The sequence below is a fragment of the Limulus polyphemus genome, unplaced genomic scaffold, assembly GCF_000517525.1.
Source record: "Limulus polyphemus unplaced genomic scaffold, Limulus_polyphemus-2.1.2 Scaffold3551, whole genome shotgun sequence".
Classification (NCBI taxonomy): Eukaryota; Metazoa; Arthropoda; class Merostomata; order Xiphosura; family Limulidae; genus Limulus; species Limulus polyphemus.
In genome coordinates, this window is record NW_013669161.1 from 94,775 (window position 1) to 109,543 (window position 14,769).

Genomic DNA, 14,769 nt, shown 5'->3' on the forward strand with positions numbered 1-14,769 from the left:
AACTGCTGTAATCTCTCTTCTTGTTTGTTTTCTTTCTATTCCAACAACTGTTGTAATCTCTCTTGTTTATTTTGCTGTTCGAGCTGCCATTGTTGTAGGTTTTCTTGCCACTGCTGTAATCTTTCTTCTTGTTTCTTTTCTTTTTCCTCTAACAACTGCCTGTAATCTCTCTTCTTGTTTAATTTCTCGTTCTTCTTGTTTCTTTTCTTTTTTCTCTAACAACTGCCGTAATTTCTCTTCTTGTTTCTTTTCTTTTTCCTCTAACAACTGCTGTAATCTCTCTTCTTGTTTAATTTCTCGTTCTTCTTGTTTCTTTTCTTTTTTTCTAACAACTGCCGTAATTTCTCTTCTTGTTTCTTTTCTTTTTCCTCTAACAACTGCTGTAATCTCTCTTCTTGTTTAATTTCTCGTTCTTCTTGTTTCTTTTCTTGTTCTTCTTGTTTCTTTTGCTGTTCTTGTATTGCTGCCATCAAGTCTGCTATGCTGTAGTTTGATTTGCCGCTTCTCGTTTCCATTTTTTTTATCCCATTCCTGAAACCAATTTTTACGTCTCCGTTTGTTAATTAACTTTCCGTAACTTCGTTCCGACGAAACTTTAGCGACACAAGTCCTTACTTAATAAAACTGGTTTATTCTTTCCGAATATAACTTTACGATACACTTAATTGCAACAATCGCGCTAAAACAAACGCTATAACAACGAACGTGCTCAATAATACTCTCTGACTGCAGATCAAATACTCACTACCTACACACACATTATTGTCACGTTGTCACCCTCTTTTATATATATACCAGACTACCCTATATCTAGTAATCTCCCGACTATTCTCGAAGGTACAAGATATTTCCAGAAAGCAGGGGCGTGACACTAGTCACGTGACCTCGCTGACGCAACAATATCTTAAAGAATGTAAAAAAAAGTCATGTCGTTCACGCCATGTGTATAATAATATGCTCCGAAACTGTGTTTTAACAAAGTAGGTACAGGGTAAACAACATGATTTAATTTGGATAGATCTCTAGGATTATGAAAGTGATACTTGCTAGAAATGTTAGGTATGTAGACCATTAGTTTATGGTATGTCCCACCTTTGTTCTCTAGGGAGGAGTTCGTCTTCAGAAACTTCGAAGTTACAGTATGTATGTGCGTGTGGAGATGACGAGGCATCGTGGAAGATATGGAACACTAAATACTGGTCCAACTCAATCACAATCATGACCGTAATCTGTTGAGGATGAAATTCCAATCATGACGTGTGGCGTCAAAGATATATTCCCTTTGGATATTGGCATAGTGCCAACTGGTCCCTCAGCACGTGACTGATATTCCCAGTGTCACTCCAGAGCGTGGACAGTGGAATGCTGTACTTATTTCTTTGGTTTTCATAGTACCATCACATCCTTTCAATACTAAAAGGGTAGTATATATTTAATGCAACCAATTAAGACTGGGTTTCGGCTGACGAGAGCGATACACAAGAAACAGCTAACTAAGTGACAATACTGTAGGTTTTGTTTCAGATGGATAAAATATAACGTACAGGCAACAACTACTGATATATGGCTTACCATTTCGTCCCTAAATGAGCTACCATATGCCTCAGTGTTTTACAATAAAAACTAATATGTAACATGGAATTGGGGGATGAATACATGACTTATTTCTACAACTATTTCAGAAGTGATTAATACAGAAAAGATACTTTGATTAACAGACAGGTTTGCACACGTTAGTGCCCTAAATTTAGGTAATCATGCTTTGTTTGTTTCAGATATTTGCCCAAAGTTATACGAAAGCTATCTGCGTTATTCATCCGTAATTTTCAACTGACAGCCTGGAGGTAAGGCAACTAATTAACAGTGACAATCGTCAACCTTAGGGCTACTCTATCGAATAGTTGGATTTGAACGTAACTCTTATATCACCCTATGACTTCAGCGTGCAGAGTGCATCTTTTATTTATTTTGTGAGGTAAATGGCCACGATTGAGGACCCGCAGAACCACAGTGAGGCATACTAACCATTCAGCCACGCTCGATCCCATCGAAATTGTTTCTAAATTAGTTATAATAACTACACTGTATGATTTATATTATAAAGTACCATATAAATTTTGAGAAAAAGGAAGACTATTGTGGATGGAGGAATTTTAAACTTTTAAAGAAAGAAGCATTAAGCTTGTTTATTGTCAATACAGGATAACCTAAAATACTATAACCAAACAAGTGAAAAATTTAGATTTCAAACTGTTTAATATTTAAAATATTATTTGTTATTTATTTGAAACAATCAGAACTTTATTAAGAACTATACCTAATAACAAGTTGGGTCACCTTATACCCAAATAACAGCCACAGTACGATATGGCATAGAATGAACCAGGTGTTGGAAGGTGTCCTGAGGCATTTTTCCACATTCAATCATTAATATTGTATATTATTCATGGAAAGAGGTAGGAAGAGGATTGTGATGGCGAATTCATCTTTAAAGTTCATCCTACAGATACTCCATTGAATTAAGATCCGGGGATTGTGGTGGCTATGGGAGATGCTTAAGGTCTCCTTCATGATCCACAAACCAAGCACGTACAATTTGCGGTGGATGGGAGCATTGTTATCTTGAAAGCAGCAGTCCTCATCAGGGTACATATGAAATATGACTGGATGTACTTGTTCAGAAATGATGCTGAGGTCAGCTGTGTCATCCATTAGTTCCTCTAAAGGGACCAAAGGGCCCCAGGATATACCAGGAAAACATTCCTCATATAAGAGGGATCTTGTGATTCGTGTGGCTTTCTCCAATTCTCCCAGCTGCAAAAAAAGGGTAAAACATGAATTGAATCGTCGGATCACGTCCCTTTACAACAGTTCTCAGCAGTCCAACGTCTACGCTCCTTACACCACCAGAAGCATTTTCCTCTATGGTAATTGAGATTATTGGTTTATGCAATGATATCCTACCACCATAATCCATTCATTGTATCGTTCTTCGAAAGGTATTGCTGGTAAAAGGTGTGGATTGCTCTGCATTGAGTCTCTCTGTCAGTTGGTATATTGTCTAACTTCTTTCCTACTCCTTCTCTCACTAGACATTTGTGCCCATAATTCCTCTCGAAGCAAACATAATATTCAACTTTTTACTATTACTGAAAAACTCAAATGACTGATGTCTTGGAACAGTTTACCAACGAACTGTCTTGACTACTGTGACACCTGCTAAATGTGTACCCACTATAATTCCTCTTTTTTTAATGCTGCACTATTTTTGTTTTTCTCATATCTGTTAGACTGGTTGCAAATGTGCTTGTTACAGTCATTTAGAGTGCTGCAGGGATATATCATGTGATCAACCTAATTTGTATCTGTAGCTTAGTTAAGGACCAAGTCTGAAAATGTACTTAGATCCTGAAAATATAGTCTGCCAGAATATACATTCTTATCATTTTTCAATTTCATGGAACAGATCAGTTTTTGTCATTTAAATTCAAAGTAACAGGTAATATCGATTACCTGTTTATATAAATCGTGAATACCTTCTTAGCTTCAATGCGTTTTTAGAGGTTATCTGTTGGGAAAACTTTTCTATGTGTAGCGACTATGTTGAGACAGCCATTTTTGTACTCAATGTCTTTACGGGTTTTTGGTGATTGCGTATAATGTTTAATTTAAAGTAATATACCGACGATGATGAACCGATTACAACCCAATAGTTACCATACCGGACTGTGGGTCTGCGTATTCATCATTTGCATTCCGTTATCTCAAAGAATAAATAACTCGCGTTCTTCACTTTAGACCCGTGGATGCGTTATAAGGGTAACAGTTAAAACCCACTATTCGGTCAGAGAATACTAGTCTCAGAGTTGACAGTGGGTTCTGTTGGCTAGCTGTCTTCCGTCTAGTCTATCACTAGAGGCTAGCATAGATAACTCTCGAGTAGTTTCTGTGTGAATATCCGAAACAAACAAACAGTCTCAATGTCTGAATTATACAGCTACTGTTACCTCGTTCTGTTGGAATACTCGCCAGACTTTGCCCAATAATTAAAAATTATCTTAATAATACTACAATATGTTACATTGATAGAATAAATAACACGTTCTCGAAAAACGCTCTTAACTGAAAGACTGCCAAATTTCGTGAAGATATACCCAATATATAGAGAGTTATAAGTATTAAACTTATATCAACTTTAAACGAGTACAAAAGGGCACGTGACTCGGTCAAATTGACCGATCCCGTGTTGAGAGAGTTTTAATACTTCTTAGGATCTGAATTTTAAAACCAGTCTTTATTTTTCGTTACATCTATAAATGAAAATATGATGAAATATTAAAATCCCTATTATAAACATTAACATATCATACATATATCAAGTAGCAACTTAATTAAAAAGTTTTCCAAGGAAGAGTCATAACAAAGTTCTTATCTATCTTGACACTACTACGAAAACTAAAACACACTTACTTATATAGCAGAATGTTGATTTTTATTCTGACTTCATTTCCATGGAAATAAACCATTATTTAGTAAGTACTGCATGGAGCGATATAAATTGTTTATGTTTGATAATATTTTGTGCCTAAATCTTATAAACTAATTTTCCAAATGTGTCTTGCAATATATTAAATATTTTAATAGCCTTTATAATAATTTATGTTAATCAGTGTATTGTACTGGCTTACTTCAGTCTTGTAGTTATCTTATGATCTAATCTTGTAAACATAACTTTAGCAGCAAATATATAGTTAGCTGACGATCACAATCTACGTGTTTAATACTAAATATCATTCTAAATATCCTAAACACCATACACTTGTACCTGGTACTCTCACTCAGAGTAAGGTTCTAGGCTATACTCTCCGTCCTCTCTCTTCCCCAACGTTTTATTGCAGACAGCGCACCGTGTGTCAACAATATCTTTAATAAATAAACCTTTGGCTTATGATATTCAAAATATGTGCAAGAAAGCCAAGAGTGTGTAGTGTTAGCTCGGTATCTCGTATTAACTTACAATTAGTCAATGCTTTCACACTGTCACGATTTCCTCAGTCAGTGTTTACTCTTGTACTGGTAATACTAGGAAACATGCACTGTTACGTTTTATGGTGACGACAAACCGTACAATGTGTAATTTTGTCATATTTTATTCTTAAAATTCAGAAATTTGAAGGCAGTATATGTTTGCGTTAATCGAACCCTAAATCTAACCAAATATCTATTCTAAGTTGTAATAATACCCTTAGTTTAGTGACATTAAGAACCGGTGATAAATGCACTGATATTTAATCAAATACTTACGAAGACATTATTATTATAGTGAATAAACCTATATGGGGCACGCTAGTAGGTGTCATATTAAGCCCTTAGAGCTAATCGCTGAGCTACTGGGAGCTTAAGAAGGTTGCAAAATCTGAAAATTAATTTTTCAATACATCTTAAAATACTCGGCTAATATATAGTACAAGGACTCCTTTTTTTTGACAGAAGTACATAATTGGCCATCTGCGCTGTGTCCACTGTGAGATATCAAACCCCGGATTTTAGCGTTAAAAAGCCCTTAAGCTTACCCCTGAGATATCGAGGAACAATTTATTCACTAAACATGTTTTAAGCTATAACAATGCTTTAATATTAAAACCGGTTTTTGGTTAGCTGGTCAAAATGACGGAATATAATGTTCCACTGTATTAAAAAACCTTGTGTATAAGAACATCATTCGTGAATGTGACTAGACAGTATATATATACTTTAATGTTATTAACTGATTACTATAACACACTGGTAAAAGGTAGAATATTTCCGTATTATGTTTTGATAGCAAAATCGAAGCTCCAGATTTAACGTTTCACTAACTGATAACTTTATTTCATAATAAGAAGTTTCTTATAGCTCTAGCTTCAATAACAATAAACCTCAACCTGCTCTAAGAAACCTAACGTTTATCTTACTCTAATGAATAGCACTATGTTTTTGTAATAAAACCGAAATAAACATAACGTCTTTATTTACACACAAAATGTAATCATTTAAATTGAAACTCAAAGCCATGTGAGAGGATAAATGGAAAGCATTTATTAATTTTGAGTCACCATAAGCTAGGTGTTCGAATTTGATACTATCATGTACAAAATTCTAAACTTTTTTGTTTCCTGAATAAACCTAGTTTTAGCACATCCTAAAATTTACTTTTCGTAACATAATTCTTTGCCCATTGAGTTTGATTTTACTTGTAGTAGCATTTTTATACTTCGTGTTTGATATTTCAGTACAGAACTAATAAGTTTTAATTCACTCTGTCAGTATACACTGTCCGTGATTATAAATTTGAGCATTTCGGCAAAGTTATTGTAAACAATATTGTAGTTATGTTGTTTGAAAATCAAAACCACGTCGACAATTATCAGAAAAATTACGCAGTTCTAGTTTTACCTTAATGATATGTAAAATAAATATCGTACACCATTTAATTCCACAGAGCTTACTTTCATTATTATTTTTTGATAATATGACCGTAGTAATTTTGAGTAATATACTGATATACTCACATAATGAAAAAAATATTCATTTTTTATTTCGTTTAGAATAGTAATTGAGTCATGAATTCTGAAATTATTTGAAATACCATGTATACCAAAAATTTGGAATCGGAAATACAAATCGTCTCTAAGTAATATCTACAAGATTTATATAATACGAAGTCTTGCCAAAAATTAATCTCTAATCTGTTTCATTTTACCCAATAAATATAATAGTTATCTGGTTACATCATCACAAAATCAATAGAACAGTGATGTTTCATTACACGTTAAATAATCATTTTTCCCTACTACCTAAAGTTACGTCCATCTTTGTTATTAATGAAAAAGTAATCTAGGACTAATAAGTCTCAATTTGTTAAAGATCGTTTGGTTATAAAAGGCATTGGCTTAAGTTGAAAGGCATACTGAAATAGCGGATTAATAAATATTAAAAAATATATTATATTAAAGTGAAGACATGATAAAATGTGAATGATTAATAGACCTACATTACAACCTTACTTCAAAGTAAGAGTTATGGTCATGTGAAAGAATGCCAGTTGTAGTTGGTGTGTTTAACACATTACAATGACGTTTTACCTTAAGAAATAATGCCAGTTGTAGTTGGTGTGTTTAACATATTACAATGACGTTTTACCTTAAGAAAGAATGCCAGTTGTAGTTGGTGTGTTTAACACATTACAATGACGTTTTACCTCAAGAAAGAATGCCAGTTGTAGTTGATGTGTTTAACACATTACAATGACGTTTTACCTTAAGAAAGAATGCCAGTTGTAGTTGGTGTGTTTAACACATTACAATGACGTTTTACCTCAAGAAAGAATGCCAGTTGTAGTTGGTGTGTTTAACACATTACAATGACGTTTTACCTCAAGAAAGAATGTCATACGATCATTTGGTTAGGGTAAATGATAACTCGAGACTGTGTGTATGTGTATTTTTTTATAGTAAAGCCACATCGGGCCATCTGCTGTGTCCACCGAGGGGAATCAAATCCCTGATTTTAGCGTTGTAAATCAGGAAGACTTACTGCTGTCCCACCTGGGGACAACTCGAGACAGAGTAGCATTGGTAATTACAATTGTTTTGGTAAAGTGAACAATAAATAATCAAAAAGTGTCATTGATAATTTGTAGTTATATATTGCTCATCCAAAATAAGTTCTTTCAGTTTCTCATAATTGTTGAAATACATTTCGTACACTAGGCAACATGTTTCCCTCCAACAGAATTGTTTCTTACAATACTAATCTTACATCTTATAATACTAATCTTACATCTTACAATAATAATCTCACAACTTACAATACCAATCTTACATCTTACAATACTACTCTTTTATCTTACAATACTAATCTTACATCTAGAAGTATATTATCGTCCGTCTTCTTAGTGCAGTTGTGAATTTCATTTTCTTCTGATGAGAAAACCTTTTTCACTCCAAGGAGTTATTAGAGACTGAAGAAAAATAAGGCATGAAGTTTATTTATATATTTGACAAATGTTGTTTTTAGTAATATATATTTTCATTCTTGTACGCGTGTATCTTTTATTATAGTTTATTTATATCTAAATGTTTCATTGTCCAACCTCAAGTTGAGCTGATCATTTTCCTTCGTTATATATTCTTGTTCATATTCATCATAAAAGTCTTAAACGTGGGTCATAGGCAGGATTAATAAACATAATTCAGTCGATGTTTAGAACTTTAATGATATTGCAGCATATCTTATTAGATGCTGGAGTATAATTGCAAATATAGTTCGACATATATTAGGCCCAGTTATCACCCGGAACCTAGATTTTCAAATCGTCGTGAACATTCTACTACTATTAAAATACACAAGTTTGGCAAAGTAAAATGTGAAGTGAGGACATTAAGCTGTAATCAAGTTAATTTATGTATTACCACTTACTCTTAGTAAAAATGGATATTCTCCTACAATTGATTATGTTTTTGTTTCATTATTCTACTAGACTATATAATGATAAAAGCTATGAAAAAACAAGAACAGAAATTATAATACTTAGCATCTTACACTACATATTACATCTTACAACCTACTTACTCACCTATGCCTTAGAAAAGGCAGGATTGTTCCAAGAAGAAGTCAGAAAGAATGGAGTTGAATCATTTTAGGGACAGGTAGATTTAGGAAAACAAAGTTGAAAACAATGAGATTAAAGAATTTAAGATCAAGTTCCTTTGTCTGCGATATCACAGGACATTATATTTGGAACGTAATAGCTAGTAGTGTTGTGGTAGCAGACAACGTCTTTTTTTATATATGACTCAAATCTTATTCCTTTCAAGAGCTTTATATAACATATTAGACAAGCCGTTATTCGACTCAGCATCTAAAACACAGAGAATTCAGTTAAAATGTTCAATTGACATACGTGAGAAATTAAAACATAAGAGAGACTTGTCACAAACTCCCACAAACATTTCGGAAGTTATATGTTAATAGACTTTTCAATGATGAGAGCACATCCGTTTTTCTATATATAATGGTGTAAGATGTAATAAACATGCCATTATCTAAGCCTGCCTAATTTTGAGCCATTTTGGTTAACGTATGATAAACGAGGAGGCGCTCAAGTGTTGCCACATTTATCTGGCATTCATAACATAAGACCAGGAAAACCAAAGAATACTGTTTATAAATCTTGCACTATTGGTATAGAAAAGGCAGGATTGTTCCAAGAACAAGTCAGAAAGAATGGGACTGAATCATTTTAGGGACAGATAGATTTAGGAAAACAAAGTTGAAAACAATGAGATTAAAGAATTTAAGATCAAATTCCTTTGTCTGCGATATCACAGGACATTATATTTGGAACTTAAATAAACAAATTCCACGAAAATGTATTTTTTTTAATTATCCTAGTGTTTGCCTATATTTCAGTATACTACCTAATGAGTAAATGAATAAATATTAAGAATATAGTTATTCTCTCTGTTATGAGTATAACTCTGGATGATTAGGAAGAGTTAATTTTTTGAAACAATTATCATACCTTACTTTTGTTATACTTCAACAAAATCTCAGTTAATTTCAATTTTCTTTCATTAAAAAGTCAACATGGCGACTTTAAGTCCGAGTGCAACTTCAATAGTTTCACTCACTTAACAAAGACAAATATTTACGAATAGTGCTTCACTTTTGAGATAGATGATCCAATTTGAATACAACTCTAAAATGTTTCCAAACTATCTATAGAATTAAAAGAGTAACGTGGGGGGGGGGGGCGTCTTCAACTTCATTAAACTACGCAAAAATGAAACTAGGAGTCCGGACGTACGGACAACGTCTCCATGTGCGTAATTGAGGGGTGGGAGTAGATAGTACTATGCATCGCAAAGGAAAAGGTATTTGGGGAATAGATCGGTCATCCTTCAGAGCCCCATCACAGACGGCAGTGTTTATGTGTTAAGGTTTTGTGTGTGAATATTTTCATTTGTTTATAGACATTTAGAGTACCGGTGCCGCCACCCTAACAAGTTTTTATACTTCTCCCCTATACCCATATTTTGAAAGCGTAGCTAGATTTGGCGTCTCTTACTAAATAAGTCGATCGGTTTATCACGATTTAGTACACCATTCGGTTCAAAGTGTTATTTGTACTGTAGATGTTTGTTGGATATTACGTGTTTTGGAATAGATTTAACCCACTTAGGTTCAACCTCGCAGTTATTGAGACGCCCTGCACGGCCATCAGATTCGTTCAGAACTCTACGTACCTAACCTGTCACGTGAGGAGTATAAGCAGATCACTTAACTGTTTTCATTACGTTAGAGACACAGCACTGTTTTTACATTTTGTAAACTTTTTCATTCAAATACAAAATACCACAACCAATAACAAAACGTTTCGAGGGCAAAACACAATTAGTGTTATATTCCCACTTTTCGTTTTCAAGCATTACAGAATGCTAAATATTTATCCATTTTTGGCAAAAAAATGAATGTGTAAAAACCCATAAGGCTAATCACATCGCCTCATTTAAAGTGCTGTTAGTCTGCTTTACCAATACTGACGTGAGTGACTTGAGATATAAAAATATACAGTGTAAGTTTAATAACCAGCCTGTTAATATTCTAGTATCCGTAACACTACAGCACCTTCACCAACATTTACGTGAGTGACTTGAGGTATACAAATATACAGTGTAAGTTTAACAACCAGCCTGTTAATCTTCTAGTATCCGTAACACTACAGCACCTTCACCAACATTTACGTGAGTGACTTGAGGTATACAAATATATAGTGTAAGTTTAACAACCAGCCTGTTAATCTTCTAGTATCTGTAACACGACAGCACCTTCACCAATATTTACGTGAGTGACTTGAGGTATACAAATATACAGTGTAAGTTTAACAACCAGCCTGTTAATCTTCTAGTAGCCGTAACACTACAGCACCTTCACCAACATTTACGTGAGTGACTTGAGGTATACAAATATACAGTGTAAGTTTAACAACCAGCCTGTTAATTTTCTAGTATCCGTAATTTTGCCAACATCGGCAAATGTTTTGCACGTTTACTGACTATATGAAGAATGAGGTAGTATCTATACATATATAGTGAGTATTTATATATATATATACACTTTTTAATCTTATCTTCACAATCAGTTGCATTCTGTGTCTTTTAAACTTGCATTCAGGTACGTCAGCTTATAGCTTTTATAATACATTTTAAAAAAAATTGATGTTGTATAACAAAATAATTTATAATCTTGAGTAATCTATTCACGTGCGCACGATTTTGCTAAATATATCCTATCCTGGAGTTGCAATTATTATATGTCTATATTCTAAAGGTATTAAAAAACGTATGCGGAAGTTTATTATCTATGTGGTCTTTGTCCTCAGAACATGCCTTTAAATGCAATGCTTTCTAAGTACCCATAGACACGTAGCATTCTGAAGGGAAAAAAAAGAGCAGCAAAGTTGTAGATAATGATCAAGTCAAACTGGTTCAGAACTAACTCAGTTTCTGTAACGGACTTGTTTTGTTTATCATTTCAAGGTTCTAACAAAATTCAGGTTCATATTTTTCATTCGTAACTCGACCCCTGAGAAACAAAATTTATATGTTTTACTTGTTGTGCCTTATACAAATTTACAACTCGCCTACGATATTCTGTTTGCATAAAGTCTGTCTGCTATCAACCAACAGCTTTCTTTTCCTTAAAATAAACCACAACATTACCTGAAGTTACGGTTATACATTAGTGTTTGTGTTTTCAAGCGCCTTAACTAGAACTAATTTTGAAATAAGTATTAAAATTAAATAATTAAGCTTTCTCATTAGTCTTACCGCTTATGAATTGGGTAAAAAACAACAATAAATACTTTCAAACACATAAACAATGTATAGCTTCAACTATGTTGGGAGAGTTTCACATTGTTTCATTTCGAGTTTTTTATTAATTAAATTATGACTAAACATATACACACCGTGTAACAGTGGGATTAAGAAATAGTCTCTAATAAATAGATAATAAAAACAAAAATATAGTTTCATTGTGCAATATTTCTTGTTCAAGTGAAACCATGTGATAGCAGTTGCAGTAGAATGTTCGAAATATATGTTTATGTATTGTAGCATGTTATACTTTTGTCTGATAAATCGTTTCCTCTGACAACTTTTAATGCATTTTCTTGCTATGCTGTGTAATTCTTACTAAGCTTTTTAATGAATTTATGTGTGAGAAGTTTGAGAGTTAAGCACGGTCACTTGATAGAATGGTGTAAACTTTAGTTAAGCCTTGCCTTCTGGAATATTCGAAGTGTAAATGTTGTTGTAGTTTCCAAAGTAAGAATCTTCTCTTATTGTTAAGACTTTATAAGTAAATTTTTCAAGAAAGTTTGAAATGTGGTGCTTCGACTAGATTTAATGGACAATAGAGGTTGGATAACCCGTAACAAAGTTAATCTGTTAAACAGTCCTCGTAAATCTTGGGAATGGATAACTATTTAGTATATTAACTTACTGAGCTACAATTGTACAATATCATATTAGCTTCGTATATTCGTGTTAGACAGCCAAGATGGGAATAGACTTTGCCTGACTCATCCATGTTTTGAATTATTGTTTTATTATTTTTTATATGCAGGGAGGCGTCCATTACCAGTGTATATATTTTTTTTCGATTTAGGAACTATTGCAAGAGTGTAAAATACAATAAAGTTTTAAACTTTATTTATTAATACTTTCCTGAGTCATACGTCAGTTTCGAAAGATTTTAGTGAAGGTTCAATATAGAACACATGGATGAGACTGATACTCAAAATGGATACATTTCAGAGAAGTCGAAAAGAGAATAAACATTGTGATACACTGTATGAAAGATCAGAAAAGAAAAGTGATGAAGAAGGCTACAATTTTAAGAAGTGTTAGAAGAAAGAGGCATAAATATTTAAGAACTTCCCCTAAAAATAATTATCAGTTAATTTTTTTTAAAAACTTTGTGGTAAGGAAGAGGTGGAATATCATAAATAATTATGCAGCTGTCTAATAGACTAAGCTATGAAAGTGGCCAATGCTACTGCTTCACTTCCACACAATCAACAAGATGTTGCCAATTGATATAAAAATACGAAAAGTGTTCAGAAGAAATAAACGAATTTTGTATACCAATAACACCAGCTTACAGCTAAATACAGGTGCAACAGTAATGTTGAAGATATGTGCAATCAGACGTTATTTGTCAACATTGTGGTCGTTAAATATCATGCTCTTCTTTCATAATTTTGTGAACTTTGTCATATCATTTCAGTAAAATGTAAATCTGGTTTTACGAATCCGATTGCGTACAGCTGCTTTAGTTAGTTTTCTGTAACCGTTGTTCAAGCAGACCTTGGGGCGTACAGCTGCTTTAGTTAGTTTTCTGTAACCGTTGTTCAAGAGACCTTAGGGGGGTAAAGAAAGATGGAAATGAAACGGTGCTAAGTTTAAAATGGAGGGAGAATGTCCATTCGATTTTATCAATTGCAGTAATTACACGACCAGACGTCATCATCATTACGTTGCAGAAGAAAAGCTAACAACGGATGGACATTGAAAAATTAACAGAATCGTTCGTTGACCGTAATTTACTCATATTCCATTTCTTTCTGAACACTTCACGTGAATTCCAACTGACGTTAAAGACGAGGATATGTGGGCGGGGAGAAACCATACCAAAAATTAAACTCCAGTTAATCTACTGTAGATGAAGTTATGTAGTGGTTTAAAGACCAAATGTATCAAACTCCAGTTAATCTACTGTAGATGAAGCTGTGTAGTGATTTAAAGACTAAATGTATCAAACTCCAGTTAATCTACTGTAGATGAAGCTGTGTAGTGATTTAAAGACCAAATGTATCAAACTCCAGTTAATCTACTATAGATGAAGTTATGTAGTGATTTAAAGACCAAATGTATCAAACTCCAGTTAATCTACTGTAGATGAAGCTGTGTAGTGATTTAAAGACTAAATATATCAAACTCCAGTTAATCTACTATAGATGAAGCTATGTGATTGAAAGACCAAATGTCACGAATGGAGTTCTAAACTTGTGTTCAGAAGGTGGTCTAATACCAGTAACAAGATATCAAATAGGTGGCACACTATTGTTAAGCAAGTGGTATAATACTAGTTATAAGATATAAAGTAGGTGGCACACTATTGTTAAGCAAGTGGTGTAATACCAGTAACAAGATATAAAATAGGTGGCACACTATTGTTAAGCAAGTGGTATAATACTAGTTATAAGATATAAAGTAGGTGGCACACTATTCTATACGGTGAAATAAAGCCTTTCACCCAAACAAAATTCCAGCGAAAATCTCAGACTAGTCTGTGTATTGACCAATATGTTAAATTTTCCAAATGAACCAACAACCAGAAACTATGGAAATGAATGAGTAAGCAAATTCTAGAAAACCTAATTTCACTTGAATGTCTTATAGAAAAGCATGGTGTGGTGAAATAACAAGATATGATAAATGGTATTCCATTTAAACTATCAAACACAAACAGGTAGATTTGGGTTAGCCTTAATAACCAAGCTTTATCACTTACAGAATATTTAAGTGACACAAAAATATCATACATGAGGCTAAGACAACGTGTAATCATATTCTACACACACACAGACACAGACAAATAGAAGAATCGCCTAGAAAAATCCAGTGTAGTAAGTAAATGAGTGACCAAAGAACAAACGTT

General features: G+C 33.5%; 1 protein-coding gene across 3 annotated transcripts in view; it reads right to left on the reverse strand.

Annotated features, from left to right (window-relative positions):
• LOC111088330 overlaps positions 1–14,769 on the reverse strand; it is a 34,676-nt gene that overhangs the window by 16,407 nt on the left and 3,500 nt on the right. The window contains exon 1 of one of the 3 annotated variants that reach the window (XM_022398130.1): positions 1,093–1,216. The exons of the other annotated variants lie outside the window; for them this stretch is intronic. The gene's annotated coding sequence lies outside the window, so the exon portion shown is untranslated. Of the gene's footprint in view, positions 1–1,092; positions 1,217–14,769 lie in introns of those variants that run through there. 3 annotated transcript variants of the gene reach the window in all.